This window comes from Corythoichthys intestinalis, chromosome 11 (genome assembly GCF_030265065.1).
Source record: "Corythoichthys intestinalis isolate RoL2023-P3 chromosome 11, ASM3026506v1, whole genome shotgun sequence".
NCBI lineage: Eukaryota > Metazoa > Chordata > Actinopteri > Syngnathiformes > Syngnathidae > Corythoichthys > Corythoichthys intestinalis.
The window spans coordinates 58,616,870-58,634,206 of NC_080405.1; the positions used below are offsets into that span (position 1 = coordinate 58,616,870).

The 17,337-nt window shown below is 40.4% G+C and overlaps 1 protein-coding gene across 1 annotated transcript in view; it reads left to right on the forward strand.

Annotated features, from left to right (window-relative positions):
* The first annotated feature begins 262 nt into the window (after window positions 1–262).
* mrpl11 (mitochondrial ribosomal protein L11) overlaps window positions 263–17,337 on the forward strand; it is a 103,454-nt gene continuing 86,379 nt past the window's right edge. Inside the window, exon 1 of the mRNA XM_057849991.1 lies at window positions 263–429. The gene's annotated coding sequence lies outside the window, so the exon portion shown is untranslated. The remainder of the gene's footprint in view (window positions 430–17,337) is intronic.

Below are 17,337 nucleotides of genomic sequence, written 5' to 3' on the forward strand. Positions count from 1 at the left end.
CTTTTTGCATCGATTACCCTCTCATACTTTTAACCATTGTGTTTTTTTTTTTCTGTGTTAAGCTTTGAAGCAGTTGACTACATTAGTCACGTAGCGTATTTAAACCGTCCTATATATATATAACTACATTTAAGTATTTTCTGCAGGCATTTTAAAACAAACACGTTTAAACAAAACAAGTTTAGAGCGCACGGTAGTACTTTGGGTGTCAAATTCGACCAATGTAGACGTTTATAGAGATTTTGGCAGAACACCGGCTCCAGATGAACCCAATAGTTGATGCATTTAGTCTGCCCGCCTTCGAGTAGCGCTGCTGAGACGAGTGATGGCAAATGAACGAGCGAGGTACTCATCCAACATGTCTGCCCCCTGAAGAAGCGCGAGAGAAACAGAAATAAGAACATTTCAACGAGAAAGTACACCGAAAAGGTACGTCATCTATGTTTAAATCGTCTCGTTTGTGTTGTACTCCACTCGCCTAGTGCTGTTTTAAAGCCCTTGCCCGTACTTCCTTTGTTTTGTGACGGCGACATCCGACCGTTCAATGTGACTCAAGTGACTTGGATTCTAACTGGACGCATTTTGGTCTTCATTTGTTGTTTATAATTATTAGGGATTTTGTGCTGAGTGTTGAAAGGATTTTATTTGGTAGTAGACAGTATTATTTTCTCGTTTTACGGGCACTTGGCGTATCGGCAACGTCATTTGACATCACATTCTTGCGACAAACGGTATCAAAAGCTTCCAGTAGAATGGTACGCGGATTACCTATCTATAAATGATCATGTTGTATTAAATAATACATGTTTCCCAACATCCTGTAGTAACGGTATTATTATTTTGAGAAACACTTTTATTTACCATAAAAAATGAACATATGAGTTCATTAGGGCTATAAATACTGTACATTTGCCTTTTTATCTCATTGAATGGTCCTTTTTATCAAAAAAAAAAAAAAAAAAAAAAAAAAAAAAAAAAAAAGAATTATTTGACATTTTCTACGAAACAAGGAAATCCATGATTTATAAAACTGCCCAATCATTGATTAGAAAAGAAAATGTTTTTCCAATTTTTTTTGGGCTTAATTTTTAATTTGAAATATATTTAATTCCGTTTTTCTTATAAGTCAAGTAGATATTTACTTCTTTTCCCCTTGTTAAAAAATGGCTAGGACGGCTAAAATAAATTTTCAAAAAAAGAATGCTTACTGGTAGGCTTCGAGAAAAAGGATTTGGACTATTTTTAGGTAAATGGAGTTACACTTGTATAGCACCTTTCCACCTTTAAGGCAGTCAAAGCGCTTCATACTATATAACAGGGATGTCAAAAGCAGCTGCAATTAACTGATTACACTCGTAAGACACCTGATTGGTGGAAAGGTAGTCATCTTGTTTGGTTGGAACTAAATCCAGCACCCACTTCGGTCCTTTGAGGACCGCTTTGACAATCCTGACAGCAGCAACGTGGGAATCAGTATCTTGCTTGAGGGCACTTAGACGAGTTTACCGGGGCGGAAAATCGAAATGAGGAACGACTACTTCTTCCGCTGAGCCACCCCATCTACAATGTCTACGAAGAGAGTTGCTGATGAGTCGATCGCCGCCTGCCTTCCCAGTTCAAATGGATCGGACGTCTGTCGCGGTCGACGGCGGCTAAAGAGTAGTGATGGGACGAAATGAGCCGAGGTTCCGAAGCTTGTGTCGAGTAATGGGAGGGGGGTTTCCACGAAGCTTGTAGCGAGGCGCGCTTCATTTCGGCAAAACCCGGAAATTATGACGTGGGAAGCCTCGCCGGTGGCCGGCGGCCGGCTGAATCTCGTGAGTGCTTCGGAAGTGATCCAACGTTTGGCGCACATTGCAAAAACAGGACAGACTACGGTATAAATTGGTTGCAAAACGCAATGGCGATCGCCTGTTATCTCACATTTTGTGGATTTCGGGCTCCTGTACTTGTTACATCTGTGCGCAACAGTGCAACCAGTGCAATCTTTTTTCGAGCCTTGTCCTTTGCTTGCGATGGAACCTGCGCGAAAAGAGCGATCCTCCCCTGTATGGGAACATTTTGATTTGATTGCTTTCAATAAGGTAAGGGAGAAAAACTACTTTAATATAAATGTGAGTGTGTGTGTGTGTACCTATCTGAACCAAACATCAACAGAATGAACAATCCATTAGTGTACTGGGAGGCACAAAAGAATACCTACCCAAATTTATATAAACTGGCACTCACATTTCTCTGCACCCCAGCTTCATCTGTGCCTTGTGAAAGAATATTTTCTAAAGCTGGTGAAATATTTTCCAAAAAAAAAGAAACTGTTTAAAGCCAGCCACTGTGGGAAAGCTATTATTTCTAAATAAAAATGAATAACAAATTACCCTTAGCACTTGTTGTATTTTGTTCACATACTAAATTACTAACACAAGCACATTCATATCTTTGTCTTAAGCAAATAGCCATTGAATTCTTAACAATGTTGACCTCTTGGGCTTCTAGACCACTTGATGGCGCCATAGGGTAAATGAAGCACCATGAAGCTTTGCTACATGTGCAAACCAATGGCTGCAAAGCTTCATTGCTTCATGAGGCTTCATTTGGCCATCACTACTAAAGAGTCGAAGGGTGTCGCGTTTCACCCTTTCATCTCACTTTTTCTGTTGCTTTTCATAACCGACTTTGCTAGAGTTGCCTTTTCAAGCCAATTATCATAAATCTGTTTTTTTCCCCGTCAGTGACCTTGAAAGCAGCAGTTCTTTAATGAATCCTGTTAAGGTGAGCGAATGAATTCCTAAGAGCGTTGTCGGCGGCATATTTCACCTCCGGTAGCGTCTATGCCTTCATTGAAAAGTTTATAGAAGCATTTAGAAGATTGAAAATTGGCTGGGACGAGGCCAAAAGTGGCGCCGGAACGCGTGTCGGCGGAGGCCGTTCTCAAGGCTTTGACCGTCGTGTGAAAAACACTCCATAGAAAACAGAAAATGATCATTGTGGACCTTGAAGGCACCGCAACAAACTCTTTTTGTTGTGGTTATTATGCAAGACAGCTGGCTCCGATATGTTCACAAAGCTACTAATGTGTAGCACACGACTGTGAAATCTGTACAGCACGCTGAGCTTCAACTGCATGTCGTAGTTTAAAAAAGAAAAAAATCCATTTCTTGGTGCCCCGCTTCGAAAATGCTGTAAATTCTTAGGATAGTCATCGTCCTAAGCGTTATTATTAGGGATGTCCCGATTTTTGCACCCGAGTCACCTAGTTATGAGGTGATCCGATTACCCTATGCAGAATCTCGATCCACTACCGAAAAAGTTATTTCCTTTTGTTTGTTTTTTTTAATGCAAAAGTTCCAAACATGTTACAGTACTGTACTTTTTACAGTACAGTGGTACCTCTACATACGATCGCTTCGACACACGAATTTTTTGACATCCGACGTAAAATTTGACTCGCCATTTGTTTCTACATCCGACGACATGCTCGAAATACGACGACAATGGCAGCACCGCAGACGAATGCACGGCGGATTTTCTTGTGTGACAAATCAACACTGGTTTCAGAAAAGGTTGGTACAGGTGGTGAAACAAGGAAAAAATTGACGCTTACCTTCTAAATGAAGATGCAAATGACAGAAAAATATGAGCGTAGGGTGGGCATCTGTGAAATGGCTCAACAATACATCTCCACGGTCCTCCTCCGACCATCGTTCGCCAGTCTTTATAAATTAAGCTGACAATTCTTATTGTGGTAACATCTCCAGAGAAATCGCCAACTTCGCCACGTTTTTATCATTTATTTCACAACGTATTCAAAAGAAAAACACCTTCTGTCTGCCGCAATTGACGGTGTTAAGAAAACATTCAAAGTGAAAGTGAAACTCAAGCTCACCGGTCTGCCTCTGGCACGTCAGCACCGCGGTGCGTTCAGGGTCAGCAAAAAACGTCCGCCACATTAGAACCCGATTCGTTACATTAATACAGGAATTATTATTATTATTATTATTATTATTCCGATTTTGATTTATAATTTATTTGTTTTGCTATGTGTAATTGCCATTTGTAATAGTACCAGCAGTATTTTTTAAGGATTTAGTGAAGGTTTTTGGGCTGTGGAACGAATTAATGGAATTATAATGTATTCCTATGGGAAAATCCTGCTCGACATACGACCATTTCGACTTACAAACAAGGTCCTGGAACGGATTAACTTCGTATGTAGAGGTACCACTGTACTTCATTTTCCGCTTTTTCTGGGAGTATCGCAGAGTATGCAATGTATATATTTTTGTAACTTTTGGCAATGCTATTGTATTTCTGGATTATTTTGTTACTTTTTATCCCTTAAAAAGTCAAAAAGTATAGGTTAAGTAAAAGGCCTTCATAATAATGGAAAAAAATGAAGATTGCGATAAATATTGTCAAGGCTCCACACTTACTTTTTGCATTGGTTGCACTTTTTTCTTAAGGTGCACCAGCACAAAATGTAGGCGTACCCACATTTTTCATTGCTTCACCTTTAACACCATACTTTGAATCACTCTCCATAACATTCATATAAATCATGTAAGTCAGTCCACTCAAATTCACTCACGCTGACGACAGCAGCCTCTCGACAACGTAGACTAACCGCTGATTGACACGCTTGTGCCTTGCCAGATTAAAGCTACAAACCTGTCAATCATGATTCACTTTAACTAGCGAACTCCAGCTGCACTGCTGACCCCAAAAAAGCAGCAGGGGGGAAAGTGAGAGGCTGTACGAGCATGAAGCAAAATAACACATCTATTTTTTTTTTTTTTTTTTTAGATTAAAAACCCGATCCTTTTCAGATCTTTTCAGATGAAGATATTACTACCAAGGCATTTGTAATTGCAATCAGTTTCCAGGAGAAATTGAGCATTATCTGACAGAGTTGCAGGGGTGCCATTACTTTTGGCCAGCAGTATATCATGAAATTACGGTAACACAAAAATAAATTTGATTGCTGAGCATATCAGTTTTTATAGATTCCGTTTGATTCACATTTTGTTTATTTATTATTTCATGAAAAATGAAATCCAAATAATTATTAATAATACTGAAAAGCCTAATTGGAATTGAGGCTAGCCTTACACATATGGACATTTTTTTTGCCTATCTTACTTGTATTTTTCATTTTGAAACATTTATGATAGTTGTATTCAATTTTAGGCTATAGACCCTACCCACCGACGTCACAAAACCACGTGCTCGCTGTATGGTTCCGCCCACTTGTCCGTCATTTTGTCTCTGTATTAATAATGCATTGGTTTCAATTGATCGAGGAATTTAAAATGCATTTCATGGAAGACCCGGTGCTTTCTGATGCCGTAAACTCACTGGATGTGTTGCATAAAAGGCGTTATGTGGAAAAGCTTCGTTCTATAAGGGTCGCCAGATCCATATTTGATGCCCAAATCGATGTTTTTCGACCCACTGTCTTCGCCCTGTCTGCCTGACATCTGCTACGCTGATATTTACAATTATCTTGTCCACACAAAATCAGCCTATTCTCACGAAAATTTGAAAAACTTCAAGAGCTTGGAGGCTTATAAATACTTCGTTGCCGGTTGGGTGAAACAGGTCCTCGTCCACGAAAATTCGGCAGGAATCTATCTTGTGCTTGGAAAGGTGAGTTACGAAATTTTCAATTCAAAATCTTTTGTTATTGCTAACATCCACTGTCAAGTCTAATGTATTTCATGTCGTTTGTCAATGGAGTTAAGGCTTTTAATGTTTATATGGTTTAGCGATAGCACTCTCACTACATACATACGTGTATGTTGTCGGCGATTAGCCTAGCAATGATCTTAATTGTGGTTATTTGTCAGCCCAAAACCCTCTAAGTATATCTTAAATGCATCTTACCGGATATAAAATGACTACTACATAGTCTGTGGTGATTTTTTGGTGCCCAGTTTTCACGTCGAATTGCAGCCGTCCATTTCGCTCTCCTCTTTGGATCCCTCGGAATACGGTAAAACTTCAAGTCTCTCCTTCCATCTTCTCTGTTAGTGCAACCAACCGCCACACACGCCTTCACCATTTTGATTATTAATGTTAAGGAGCAGAAAAACACGCCGTAAATAGGAGGAATGTACGTAGCCGTAACAGGTTAACACTATGTTTTGACGGACAATTGGGTGGTACCATTCAGGAGAGCAGAGTTGTGACGTCACGTGGGTAGGGTCTATAAATAAAAGGGTAGTGACTTTTGAATGATCAGTTCAAGAATCGCTTAAGAAACCCATTTCAATGATTATTAATATCACTTGGCCTACATGACCCCAAATGTGATGTTAATGTGTGTGGAAACCAGGGGTATGTATATGAGATGAAGTTGTTGTTTTTTTTTTACTGACTTGAAATGGTCACTTGCCCATAAAGGGATAATTATGATCGTAAAATCAACAAGGTTTTGGCATTCACCCCTGCGTTACACCGCAGGTAACTCCACTTCATTTTAGATCACTGCTCACATTTTTGTGAAATATACGGTCTTCTCCTGATCTCTGACTCCCTCTGATACCTATTTTTTTGAAGTTTTCAACTAAAGTATTCTGATTAGTCTTGTGGCGTGAAATCTCTAAATGATGCTCTATCTGCAGATTCTCTCTTATCCGGCTTCTTTTCATAGCGCTGACGAGCCAACTCCAGAATGTCGCCGCGTGTCGCTAGATGACGAATGCTTCTCGGAAGAATTGAATCATTTAAATGGCTCTTGCGTCCCGCCTGAATATGTTCAAGCCTTACTCGCCTGGCTTTCGTCTTCATTTTTATTCCTCCCGAATAGATTTTTCACCTGGCGTCAATCTGAGTCTACGCGTCGCGTACGGTCGCTACGTCCTGCCCGAGAAGACTGCGTATCAGCAACAGGTCGTCGCGCCTGAAAAATAGTCTAACATGAAAACCCCATTTCTGGAGAAAATTGCGTAGGGATTCTTTGCTCTCCTCCCGGGTCACTTCATGTCGATTTTCGGTCACATCCTATTCATTTTCAGGTCACCTCCTTATTAACTCGTTGACGGCGCTAGACTGAATTGGACGTCTTTTGTCGTCAATGACATTGAAAGATGAGCGTTCACAGCTAGTCCTCGCGGATAAAATGAATTGGATGTCTATTGTTGGAAATGGCAGCCAAAGAGTTCATTGTGGGTCATTTCCTTCTTTATTTTGGGGTACTTACAGGTCTCTTCCTGTTCATTTTGTGACACTTCCTGTACAGTTGACTTTGTTTAAAAAAATGCTGTGGGTTTTTTTTTTTTTTTTTTTTGGTGCAACTGTGAATGTTGGGGCAAAATTGAGAATAGCCCGGTTCACGTGAATTTTTGAAGTTGGAACGTTGTGGACGGGTCAAAGCGTGTGAGCTGTGCGACGTGCTGAAAAAGTGGACAGAAATAAAGACACATTTTCAGTGTTGTTAATAACGGCGTTAGAGTATAACGGCGTTATTTTTTTCAGTTGCGAGTAATCTCATTTTTTACTTTTCTCATCTCTGCAACCCCGTTACCGTTACTGAGGATGTAAAGGCGTGCGTTACTGCGTTGGTTGAATGACGCGAGAAAAGTCCGAGAGACACGGACTCATGTAGACGAGAGCAGAACGGGAGTGGGGAGGAGGCAAGGGAGTTGTGACTAAGGTTGGGCATCGTTTGAAATGGAACGATCCCGGTTCCGAACGATTCTCGATTCCGATTAATAAAATAGGCTGGGTTAAAAAAAAAAAAAAATGTTTATAGTTTAAAAATGTATCAGTTTAATCTCTTGACATCTCAATTCTTTTTTATTTTTATAAATTGTATTATTATTCTATCACATTCTATCACAATTAATATGACATGTATGGATTATATGAACTTCTCACAGGGCTATTTTTAACTTGTATATAAATATCAGTCTTTGAACTTAAATGTGATGAAGTTTCTTTCCACCGGAGTGCACTTTCACAAAGATGTTTATTTTTCAAAAGGTCACAGAGAAAAAATTTACTCATAATTTTTGCATTACATGTGCCTTAGCTGGGAGCTTCGACGAATCATTAGTATAAATTCTTTTATTGATTATAATTTGATGCAGATGAGGCAAAATAATAAGGCTTCCTTATCTGTAAAACCGATTCTGTTGTGTTTATAGACACATGCAATGTTTATGTTTTGAAAATACCAGTTAGGCCAGTGAGTGGCACTGTGCGAGTGTGTACGTATAATGCGGAGAAGAAGAGATGAGCGCGTCTGGCTAGGATGCTATGTGATGTGATGCTATGTTTTCACTGCTACGAGTTCATTAAAAAAGTAATCGAATGGTTCATATGGCTGCTCCTTTATAAATAAGCAACACGACAGATTCTAAAGAAAAATGATTTTAATACTGTAGATTTTTACACAGGCTTCTACTGCTCTAATATGGCGGCTTTTTACTAATGCCACCGAGTCCGTCATTTCGCATCTAGTTCTATATACATGTGATATCAACTATAGCCCGACGTAATAATAAGATTTATTCTCGTACTATTCCATCCATCCATCATCTACTGCTTCATCCGGGGTCAGGTCGCTGGGACAGCAGAAGACCGACGTAATGTATTGTTTTACTTACCTGGTTCTGACGGCGCAGCGTGTCAAACACAGAGCACTCAGCTAGCTATGCACATGGCACTTGTATTCCATGAAGCCGGTCGTGCATAATTGGTCGTGCAGCCACCTTTGCGTGATATAGTTGTGTTGCAAATGTTTGAATGAGATGACTCGTCTTTTTTTTTTTTGGTAAAGTTAAGCCAAACCTTTGAGCGCCGCCGCACCGTGTACATGGTTGTAATCAAGTTGCAATGCACAAACACGCTCTTCTTGTGGCTTCTTCTTCGTGGTGTTCGGCAGCCATTTTTTTCCGCTCGGCGGTCAGGGCATCGAAACATTGAATCAAAATTTTAAAATTCGAAGGGTTCCGGGAGCTTCGGACTGTCAGATCCGGGTCCCATCAATGCTCGATGCCCAATCCTAGTTGTGACGCCATTGCAAACTCGATGCTAGGTGGCTCCAATAATACTTGACTGTAGCTTTCTCTCTATACATTTGCTAACGCTGCCGAGTCATTTCGCATCTAGTTGTATATGCGTGTGATATCTAGCGTAGCATCATGTGGCCGTTGATTGTGGGCCGTCGGCTACAGTCAGGTATTATTGGAGCCTCCCACTCCCAATCTGCTCTCTCGTGTCCATGAGTCTGTGTCATTTTTCTCGTGTCATTCAACCAACGCAGTAACGCATAGTAACGCACGCCTTTACAACTTGAGTAATGGTTACGGTGTTGCAAAGATGAGAAAAGTCATTAATTACATTACTCACTACTGAAAAAAATAACACCGTTATACTCTAATGCCGCGAACCTAAGTAACTTTTTATCTAAAATACTCCTAAATCGGCAAAATTTTGACTTGAATCTATCTTTAAATGATGTCGAAAGTAGACCTGAACTAGTGCATTAACGGGAGCAATTTTAACGGTTGATTTACAAGATGAAATGACTTCCAAACATGGCAAAGGTTAGTTATCGGAATATCTGCAATACCCCTGTGTCTAGTTAAGTTTAGGGTAAAGAAATCGTCCCAAAAAACCCTTTGAACTTCGCAAGGTGTGACCTATGTTTTTTTTTTTTTTTTTTTTTTGATGAAAATAAAACAAAACATTAAAAGTGACACTAGTTACTTTGCCAAGTAACTAATTACTCTTACTTTCAGGTAACAGAGTTACTAACTCAATTAGTTTTTGGGAGAAGTAATTAGTAACTGTAAATAATTACTTTTTTAAAGTAAGATTAACAACACTGCGCATTTTAGATCCTTTGGCTTGTTTTGGAGCTGAAATGCTAACAGCTAATTTCCTTTTTGATTTGAATGGTAAATGGATTCAACACGGATCGCTGCTGTTTGACTTAGACTTTGGAGGCACCTTTTCCAGAAAATGTTACAATTTGTACTTTGTAGTATATTTTGTTTTTCTCCTTAGAGAGCGAGGCACGCTCGGCGTGCTAGGCTGCTCAGCCAGCCAGCCAGCCAGCCAGCCACCATAGTTGTTGTTTGTCAAATTTGACAGCAGGGGAGGAAATGTAATTCAAAGAAGGCAGCAAAGAAAGGCGCGGGCGCCTCTCCGGGGAAATGACGCCCGCATGGCTGACTTCAAGTCGGGGGTCCTCGTTTGAACTCGGCACGCGCCGACGGGCGACCCGCTCCAGTCAAGTTTTTTGCCGAGGCGCTCGCTGAATCTTTTATTTCCTGACGTGTGGCGAAGCAGTCGACTGTAATCATACGCCAAGCCCGCTAAAATGCTCTATATTTTATTTTAGAGCCTGCACAGACGAGGGACATCAATTTGCTAATATAATAGTATCAAGTTAATGGTATTGAAACATGGGCAACAATGGGCAATGATTTAAAACGAGATCAAATTCTAATGTAAATGTGATAAATGCAGTATGGTACATTTCGGGCATTGATGTCACGTGATGAATTGACACTTTAATATGTACAGAAGAGGATTAGGGACAGTCAAGAAAAAAAGACTTTATTCTCATTTCATGTTTCATGATTTACTGTCATAAATTTCACGTGATCTCCGGATGTTTTTACATTTTAACTTGATCAATTTAACATTGCAAGTGATAGCTCTCGTGTGACAAATTTCACATTCTTACTGTATTACAGGCATGAAAATCTCTCACCTTTCGGCAAAATTCGCCGTTTTGAAGTCAAAAAGGGCGACCTACGTGAATTGCGTAGATCCGAGGAGAAATTCTTTTTTGGGGGGGGGGGGGGTCTGGAGGTTTTATTTAATTATTATTATTATTATCATCATGTGATTAACTTAGTACGTAAACTGATCGGTTCTTTAAAAAAGTGACACGGACAGTCAGCAAATCCTGCTAGATGCTTCGGTGACGAGAACCAATCATCGGCCCAAGCTGCGGGCCATTATTCCAAACGCGCGCACTCCTTACGTGAAACAAGGAGTGCTCGGTGAGCCTTTGGTTGCATTGCAAAGCTGCGAAAACAAAAAAGCAAGCCTTATCCACACCGGGGCAGACCGGAGCGCAGCATACACACTTGCCTGTATTTGCCAGCAGATTGAATTTGGTGAGTAATGCTTTCAATCGTTTTCACATTTTGCGATATAAAAAAGTTAATGCCATTCGTTGCAGCTTGCGTTGAACACTGCCAGAGCTAGCCAAATCTCCCATGAAAAAAAATCGCTCCCGTTAAATTGGCGTCAAGCTTGTGTATTTAGCGGTAATATAAACGAAGAAACACACTGTTGAGTCAAATTAAGCGGCATGCTCTCGGATTGAGGGGCCGCCTCGCATCGCATCGCTCCCGTCGTCCGCCTTAGACGCGTTATTTTCGGCCGGGACTTGAGCTAACGGCCGGTGTCGGCACAACACCGGCCCGACGAGTGGTGGGAATGACTCTTGCTTCTTAAAGCTTTTCAGAAATACAGGGATCCCTCGTTTTTCGCGGTTAATGGGGACCAGAACTCGCCGCAATAAGTGAAAACCGCGAAGTAGCGCCCCCCCCCCCCCCCCCCCCATTTTTTTTGTGTGTGTTCAATGTATTTATTCAGATATTACATTGGAAAAAAGATACATATATATAAGACATGTTTTTTTCACTTTTTTCACCAAAGTATAATTTATAAATGGTTTTCAAGCACTTCAAAATGTAAGAATTATGATAAGTTTTAAACATGTTACTACTATGAATTATTTTTAAACAAGAATAAAGTAGTAAGAAAATGCTTGGCTTTATTAAATGCTTCATAGTGAGTCTACTCAAACCCTCTTAGGCTTTGGTAAACGGTGATTGACACATGTGCAAGGTTTTTCTTTTTATATATATATTTTTTTGTTTGAAGCAACTTATTTGATTGAATAATAAAGACACAAATGTCCTAGCCAAAATGTGGCCCAAACACAAAACAACATTACTTCAATGGAAAAATTTGTTTCAGTCAAGAAAAATAGTTTTCAAATGCTTTTTTTGTCTCAAATTCATTTTTGCAATCAAAAACATTTTTTTTATTGAAGTGACTTTTTGGGGATTAAAAGTATATACTGTATTTTGATTGAAGCAACTTTGTTTTTGATAGAAGTAACTTTGTTTTTTGATTGAATAATAAAAACACAAATCTACCTCCATCGTTATTGAGAGAGAAAGAAATTAAGAAAGCTTTAAAACTAAAAGCCACCGGGGAGTCTGTTTTTTTGTTTTTTTAAATATTTATATTTCATTACATAGACATGCCTCGTAGGGAAGGGAGATTGAGGGATAAAAAAAGGAGTTAGATGAGGCTGCTAAAGGCAGTGGATACCTCATCAGCTGGGTGAATAGCAGACCTGGTAAGAACAAGTTTGCAAGGATAGTCGGGTATTAAATACAATTATAAACACAATTACAATGTTATTTTTCTATAAGATTTTATGTCATTGCTTTATTAACCATTAGGTGCTAGAGTTGTTAAGTATGGATAATAATGAAATAATAGTTTTAAGAAAACTGTGCTGTTGGTGGCTCAGTGACCATCTGAAGTGGTTTGTTCTCAGATGAACAAGTTGAGGAAGAAAGTTTTGATGCAGAGGTTGAAGGAAGAAAAGAGGCAGACTGACTGAGTCACAGCCAGAAAGTGTTGATGACAGTTTTGATTTCTATTCACTGTTGCCCCCTCCCAATTAAAGAATGTCACAGTCGCAGCCAATTATTATCTAAAGCTGGTTAAAATTGAAGTTATGTTGTTTTAAGGTGTATTAAATACTTGTTCATGTGCCCCTTTTGATCTACGAGCACCCGCCCCTCCACCGGTCTCTGCACGGCCCTGCTGAAACACAGTGTGGGTCGACAGAGCTCAATATTTTGTTGGGGTGTACAGTGTACTGGAACATATTTCCTCCACACCCTTCTCACCTTTTTAACCCCTGACCCATTTTCATGCCTGGTATTAGTTTCTCGTTTTCAACGTCTTCACTTCTATTTTCAAATATTATACTTGAGGTAGCGTAAAATGTATCGTTAAAAAGGTGACAATGACCACATCCGTGACAATGTTTCGGTGCCGTTTGAACTGTCAATAAAAACATTTCCTCTGCGATTTATTGTTCAGCGAGGTAACTAACGTATTTGTATGAGCTAGTGAAATCTCGCACATCCCGCAGGGACTGTATTACTAGGTTCTTCTTCTTTTCAATATGAATATTTATAGCACACGTATTGGCTGTGAAAGACCATCTGCACCGTGTGATTGGAATGTAAATGGACGCACCGCACGATAGAACACACCTGACTGTAATCTGCACTGTCTAAATTTTCTCGGAATGAAGAGGAAAAAAAAAAAATCTTTACTCATGAGTCCACTCATCAGAGTTTCATCCAGTCACCCTAAAAGTTTGCTGGGTCGTATCAGTAACATCAATGGCGGAGCGCTCTTTTGAAGAGTTGCTTCTGTACCGCTGCCCTTCAGCACCTGCTATCCCCATCATCAAAAGCGGCGCGATGAATGCTAACGTAGCGCCCTCGTCTCGTAATTGATTGCCATCTTTGGTCCGCCTTAGCCATTGGCCCATGAGGGGTTACTATCTTTAATTATTGAAAAAAAAAAAAAACTTGACCTCATCACAAACTGGCGTCTACGTCGACATCACAATTTGCCATTGACAACCATAGGTGTCCAATTCATTTGGAAGGGAATAGTATCTTTTCTCCTATTTACCGATCGACTCTTTGTATTACTCTAACACATTTAATATAAAATAAATAGCACTTATACAAGGAAAATAAGCAGACTATAGGGCATAAGAGATACATGACACCTCTTAGCACGAAAGCCCATCGTGTGTGTCATGCAACTGACTGAGCAAAATTGACGCTGACATCTACAAACCCACGTATGCACCACCAACTCTCGCATTCAGTTCTCCCGGAGAGTCCAGAGCAAATGGCGGGACGTCTTGGCCCAACACAAGGAACACCAGAAAACGTCCGATATCCAACTGATAACACGACTGATAAGACTCCAAGAGCCCCTTTGACGCTGAGGTGGCAAAATCCACAACCCCTCGTTGCACAGACAATAGTAACTCCCGAATCCTCCTATCCAATCCACAAACAGACCCTAACCCTAAACAACGGCCAAGCACACCCTTCTTCTGCTCACAGGCGAGAACCTTTAAAAAGACTGAATATTGAACTAATCGTCATTTTTCTTGGGAACCTTTTGTTGACTTGTGATATGGTGACCTTGGAACGGGTCTGCCTCCTCGCCCGAGTCTGCTTCGCTTTGCCGTTTGATCGCTGTCAACCTGAATAAATTGTCAACTTCTGCTTCGAAGCCTTTTTCCAACTTTCAAAATGGAGTCAATACAAGGGGTTAAGACTAAGGTGAACGTGCGGAGTTTGGCCTTTTGGCCGAGTTGTAGGGGTTTCGTTGCCCGGGTTGTTGGAGCTGCGCCAGCGCGGGTCCGGCGGTTCGGCTGGCGTGATTCCGGCAATCTGGCTAAAAGGTCAGATTCCTTCCATTTCATCCAGTAGGAATGGCTTTGAACGCCCGTGTTTCAGTGTCCCTGAAGATGCTAGATGTCCAATTCGAAATAATTCAAATTTGTTCAAAGTTAAAATTAGGTTGAGAACCTTGCCCCTCAAAAATTGAAAATGCTAAAAAATATTTTTCAGAGGATCGGAATCAGGCGAAAAGGATCGGGTTTTGAATTTCAAAAATATTTGGTTTTCTGCTTCATGCACGAGCATAAAGCAGCACCTCACCCTCCCTCCTGCTAAGCAGTGTGGCTAAACTGTCCAGGGCAGCTTGCGTTTGGTACTTAAAGTTAACAATGATTGACATGTTTGATCTTGGCTGGGAAACTTGGTATCTCTATGATCAAAGGCACAAGTGTGTCGATCATCGTTAAACTTGTGTGAGTGTGCTGTGGCAAATCGTTGTGTAAGTGAGGGGCTGTTCTCAGCAGCGTGAGTGGACTCACTCAATGAAGCTTTTCTAAAGACAAGCATATTTCTATGTTATTCTTGTTTAAAATTAATTCACATTGTGAAATCGGCTCAGTGGAACACTAACATGTTAGGAACTTTTTTTCAAATGGAAAAAAAAAAAAAGTTTTTTTTTCTTTGGGGGGGGGGGGGGGGTATCTGATCGGGACTGTATTGGCAGATACTCAAAATCGAGTGACTCCTACTCCGATGCAAAAATAAGTGATTGGGACATCCCTAATAAAATTGTGAAACGTCGTGGTATATCAATTTGTGATACAAAATACCATCATAGGAGTTTTTCTTTTTTTTCCTTCTTTCATATCGCGCAGCACTAACTGTGATACAGTAGTGGGAATTGACTGTAAGGTACATCAATCATAGACTGCAAATTATGGAGCTGGATTATTCCCATCACTTTTGGCGAGGGGAATATGGAATCTTTGAGTCGGCCCCTATCGATGAGTCTTGTAATCGTTTGGTACAGCGCGGATGAAAGTTGGCACGGAGTGAATATTAATGGCGCCGAGCGAGCCGGGAAGCCGGCTTCATTTATTAAGCGGCGCGGCTGCTTTCGGCCTCATCGCTTTCATGTTTTCACTTTACATTTCAACTCGGATGTTCGACGCCGGAATGGGAAAAAATCACTAAGGGAACCCGCTGGGCGCGCTGGACATCCTGCGGATGCTACTTTCCTTTTTCAAGCGGGGGGGAATTTTGTCCGTGTCAGCGGTACGCGGACTTTGGCGCCCCCCGGCCCGTCCAGGTTTTGTGGACTATTCCGTAAAAGTCCACCACCTGCTACCAGAGCGTTCGTCCAAATCGTGAGTTGCCATTGTCCAATTCATTTTGACCGGGAGGGGCCAATTTGTTCCTTCGACCCTCAAAATCAATATTATTATTTTTTTTTTTGTAAATATTTCAGGATTTCTATTGTACAGGTAGTCCCTGGGTTAAGACCAGTGGACGAATGTAACTGGTCTTAAGTACATTTTTGTGTATCTGTACTTTACTTCAGTGCAAATATGAAGTGCTAGTTTTTACTTCACTACATTTTACAGCAGGTATCTGTACATTTTACGACACAACTTTTCAAATTGTCGCCTGCATTACATGTTACTTTTTCTTTTTTTTTCTATTTGTGAATTGATAGTTTTGTTTTCATGCCTCCGAGGTGCAACTATACCGTAACTGAGCACTAGAGGCAGCAACACGAGTACAAGAAAGATTAGGCAGGTGAACAAAACATTCACCAATAAAAACCACCACACTCTTGTACAATAGGTGGCGGTACGCATATGATAGTTGCTTGTAATCTGCCATTAAGCCAAGTTTGGGAGTTTTTGAGCTTGTTTAGAGTCTGTTTACAGTTGATTTTATTGCTTGTGATTTTCCATTCTGCACAGTTTTAAACAAAACTGAGCAGTCAAAGAATTTTCTGGTTCTTTCTTTGAATATTGACTCATATATCTCTATGTGTCTAGAGTACAGTGCTAGCACCCCTGCATTCTGTCAAATAATGATCAATTTCTCCCAGTAAATGGTTGCAATTACAAATGCTTTGTTAGTAATATCTTCATTTATTTTGCTTACAATGAAAAAACACAAAAGAGAATTTAAAAAAAAAATTAAATCCTTATCGTTTTACACAAAACTCCAAAAATGGGCCGGACAAAAGTAATGGCACCCTCAGCCTAATACCTGGTAGCACAACCTTTAGACAAAATAACGGCCAACAACCATCAGTGAGTTTCTTACAATGCTCCAGGTCTCTGAGATTTGAAGATCTCTCCACAGGTGTTCTATGGGATTCAGGTCTGGCCACCTTAGAAGTCTCCAGTGCTTTCTCTCAAACCATTTTCTAGTGCTTTTTGAAGTGTCATTGTCCTGCTGGAAGACCCATGACCTCTGAGGGAGAGCCAGCTTTGGGCCCTACATTAATTTGTTGATAGTCTTCAGACTTGAAAATGCCATGCGCACGGTCAAGTAGTCCAGTGCCAGAGGTAGCAAAGCAACCCCAAAACATCAGGGAACTTTCGCCATAAAATTATCTGACAGAATTGCAGGGGTGCCAATACTTTTGGCCAACACTGTATATGGCAACTTTTGTAGTGTTACTTGGGAGGAGTTTGTGTGATTGTTTTTGATGGTGTGCGGACGATAACTGATACATTCTAATCATTTGTGTTGTTATTGCATCAATATCGGCAGCCAGTTATAAGGGCAATTCTGAATTGCTGTGGTTGAAGATTGATGATTTAGTTTCATTTTTATTTTTGTTTCATTCTGCATGTGGTGGATGTCATGA